General features: G+C 30.6%; 1 pseudogene; it reads right to left on the bottom strand.

Annotated features, from left to right (window-relative positions):
• On the bottom strand, window positions 1,303-3,391 carry LOC104716595 (annotated as a pseudogene).

Below are 4,527 nucleotides of genomic sequence, written 5' to 3'. Positions count from 1 at the left end.
ATTTTAATATACAATTTGTAACTCTTTTAAGGCATTGAATTATTTTTACACAAAGTAATTTTTTCTCACAATAAATAACAAACTTGTAATGGATTCTTTAGATAATATAGCATTAATTCATGGGTTGCTGATTATAATTAGATTATTTCATGGGTTATTATTCTTGCTTACTAGTTCTTTTGATGAATTATCACCCCAAATGATTCTTCCTGTAGAAGCTTCAGTCAGTTCACCACGAGCATTTGGGCTATGAGCCAGAAGCACATTGTACCCATCGGTGACCAATCTCTTGACTATCAAAGCTATCCATATGTCATTAGAAATAAGTAGTATATTGACTATTTTTATGCTCGATACACCATTCTAGCATTTTTTCATTGATTTGGACATCTACATAGCTTTCATTGGGTCTTTTCTTACGCGTAAGAGGAACAACAACAGAGATATTAATTTCCCTTTCCTTCATTTTTCTCTTAGTTTTTTTTGTAAAGGTACCCCTCCGTACACATCCTAAAATGTCATCTTCGATATCTAGATAGCCAAGGCTTCTCAAACCCCTCTTTATATTCTCTCTTATCTGAAATATTTTAACACTAGTAGAAAAGGGGATGTTCTCGGATCCCATATAATTTAGAATTGGCACAAAAAAACGGATATAAGTTTACAAACAATAGCAGATGTTAGTTTTTTCTTTCTTTACTTTAAAAGGTTTTTCTTTCTTTACTTAAAAAGAAAAAAATCTCAAAATCTAATTTGATCATACTCTCATGTAGGTAGGTGAATTTATTTTATATACAACATCGACAACACTAAAACATAAGAAGAAATATATAAATATTAAAATTCTCATTATTATAATCTAAAAAAAATCAAAATCCAAACTTAAGAAGAAAAAAGTACTCTCACACTTTGATATCTTCGCCTTCTTCTCCTAAAAGTCAATTGTACTGAAATTTTGATTTTAATTTCTCTGATCTCTCTCCCTCCGGCTACCCGGCGGAAACTATGTCTCAGTCTAGTATGTCATAAGGATTCTAATGGCGATGGTATTAGAGGCAGAGGCAGCATAGAACCATGTGATCATTTCACAACCATGGATTTTATAACAACAGTTTAAGTTATGTAAAAATATCAAATAAAATATAAAATCAACATCTATTTAAAATTTCACATATTTTTTTATACCCGCGTAAATTACTCAAACTTTATCTACTATATATATAAACCATTATTTTACTATTGTAATTTTTTTTAAGCAAATAACATATCCATATATAAATATATATATATATGCCATTATTTTATTATTATATTATAGCCCAATGATCACCAACGGAAATATAACAACTCTAATACATTTTATGCTTAAGTCTCTTTAGAGATTTGAACATCACATCCATGAGGAAACACAAGTATATAGCTTCGAGTTACTGTGATCTCTGCCTTCATTGACCACCTACAAACCAAATAAATCTAAGTAATGAGTTTGACATAATTTAAAAATATATAAATTCAGAGTCATAAGGTGATAAAAGCAGACCTATAACTACACAAATGGTGGATAAATATAGCCATCAGCATCTTAGCAAAGTAAGCTCCTACACAGAGTCTAGGACCAGCACCAAACGGAACGTAATTCTTCGAGAGTATCGCATCCACATCTTTTCCCTGTTAATAAAGTTAGGTACATGTGAAAAAAATGAATTTGATTAGTGGATTAGGAAGCAAATAGTTAATAATAAAGATCATATTTGAATCACCTTCCAACGCCATGGATTAAATACTAAAGGATCCTCGTACTTTTCTGGATTAAAATGGACACTTGGGTAGCCCATGAAGTTCCAACCCGCTGGAATTGTATAATCACCTACTTTGATGTCATGATCAGGTTTCCTAAGTATTACAGGTACTGTGGTTGAGATCCTAAGAGACTCATTAATCACCTGAAACAACGTACCGTACATGTGTGTGTGTGAGCTACTAAAATGTACATGATTTTAAATTGTCTTATCGCTTTATCCATGATTTTGAAACACACTTACCATATTGGTGAAAGTCATGGATTTATAGTCTTCCCATGTTAGGCCGGCCTGCTTGGCACTCTTATCTCCAACAATTCTTGCATGCTCTCTTTGAAGCTCTTGCATGACTTCAGGATTTTCGCTTATAAGTTTAATTGTAACCGCGAGAATCCGTGGTGTTGTTTCATTAGCAATCAGAAAGAAAGTATATATGTACTCGATCACATTATCCATAGTCATTATTTCTTTTCCTCTATCGTTTTCTCCAAATATGATCTTAAAGAATTCCCCAAACTCCTCTCCTGATGCTCTCTTCTTCAACACTTCCTCTTTTAATAACTTCTTCATCGTTTTTCTTGCCTGCCACAAAAAATAATTATCATAGCTTTCATTATAAGCATATACCTATATGTATATATATAGTATTGGTAAGAGCACTCATTACTTGCCTTCATCATATTATAGACACCTATCCCAGGAATATTGAAAGGGAACCGAAACCAACCACTCGGAAAATATCTCCAACAAAGTGCGAGTTTTTTTGCTGCCTCTGGTTCCATCTCACCCATAACTTTCTTTGCAAGGCACTCAATTATGATCTGTAGCGGTTAATAATATAAATACTTGTGAGTTGATCATGTATCCTATATACCTTATCTACTTTATTTAATATTTTCAAGAGAAAGGCATCATAAAGTTGATCAATTATTTTTTACCTTGCTTGCTGTTTCCTTAACGTCAAGAGTTCCATTCCTAGCTTCTTCACCCATGTATGTACGAACCAAGATATCGAGATCTTCCAATATCCTCAATTTTAAACCTTGTGAACCCAATAGTTGGAGTGTCAAGTTCCTCGCATGTTTGTGAGACTCTGTGCTCTGCAAAAATAAATTGTTATCTTCTGGAAATAGTCGTGATAAGCTCTTCGTGATACCGGGAATACGATTTGTCTTCGCCATCTCCATATTCAGTTCATTGTCCATTGAGATTATAACTTTGCCTCCAAATAAGCTTGTCCGAAAAAGCGGTCCATGTCTATATTTATTTTTCAGACAAAAATGACAAAGTAACTTAAGTAAGTTAAAAAAACAGTTTCTAAACAAAACAAAAATAAGCGAACCTGAGGAGTCTCTTTTTTTAGGAAAGTTGAATACTGAAGGGCATCATGAGGTTTCATGAACTCAATAGTTTCTCCAATGATTGGAAAACCCATCGACCCTGGAGGAAGTTTTCCATTACACTTTGGATTGCTCCATTGATAGACCAAATGGCATAGCTTCACCACTATGAGTGAAACGATCACAATCCATAGCTTATAAATGGCCTCCATATTAGTTTCTTTCTTTTTGTTCAACTATTTTGGTTATGTTTGTTTTATGGATGAATGTTGTATGAATAAGAGGGAAGAACTCAGCTATTTATAGCAGTGATATCATATATAGGATTTCAAATTTTGTTTTTTGGTTTTCAAAGTTTTTTTTTATCTTATTGTTTATTTGAAAGTATTCTCCCAATTAAATATTTTGAAATTATATTCCCTCCCATTTATTCACATGTGAACGTGACCTCATTTAACTTTTGTTATCTAGTCATCTACTTCATTTACATTTTCTAAATTTTCTTCATAAAGAAAGTTCAAAAAGTAAGTTCCCTTAAAAGTCATTGGCTAGCCAGAAAAGAGAAAATCCTAAACTTTAATTTAGTTTTTAAAACAAGATCAAGAAAAAATAAATGCAAATAAATAGGATGCTTTATAGGTCTTTTCGGTTAAAGCAACAGTTTTGAAAAATATATATATACATACAAATTATTTATAATGTTGAAATAAATCATATTAACTTATATTTATTGTTAATTTTAATGAACAGATAATTTGTAATATTTTAAAAAAGTTTCAGTGTTCAGTTCTATTTTTCTATAATAAAAGAGGTACATTTTGTAGAATGTTCAAAATCAATAATTTATCTATTTTAATTGTCATTGCAATTATGTATAGAAAGTGTTTAATTACAATTATAAACGATAATTTTGAAATGAAAATCAACTTTCAGTTAGGTTTCAATTACTCAATTTTTAAAATTAAAATATTAAAATTTTCTCTCTCCACTAATCTATAAACAAAATTAATTTCTTTAATTAAATTTTGAATATTTCAACTATTTTATCAAACATTCACCTCTCATCTTCATTTGTTCATATTTTTCTAAAAAAATACTAGGTTTTTATATGACATATATTATATAGTAGGTGACTAAAAAATAAAAATAAAAGAATAGATAATAATTAATTTAAAAAATTTCATATAATGTGACTACTGTATACAGTATTTGAAATACAAATATCTTGGTTTATTCGTTTCGGTTTAATTTGGTACTCTGGAACTTAGATTCAAATTGACTTTAGTTAAATAAAACCAATAGGTTTGTTTGATTAGTTCGGTTTTGCGTTATGTATTTGGTTCGATTCGGTTTTAGGTTGTCTGTTAGAGTTTTATTTTGTCGGTTCA

This window comes from Camelina sativa, chromosome 2, assembly GCF_000633955.1.
Source record: "Camelina sativa cultivar DH55 chromosome 2, Cs, whole genome shotgun sequence".
Lineage (NCBI taxonomy): Eukaryota > Viridiplantae > Streptophyta > Magnoliopsida > Brassicales > Brassicaceae > Camelina > Camelina sativa.
Note: the sequence above shows the minus strand (reverse complement) of the source record. Positions and strands in the feature narration are given on the sequence as shown.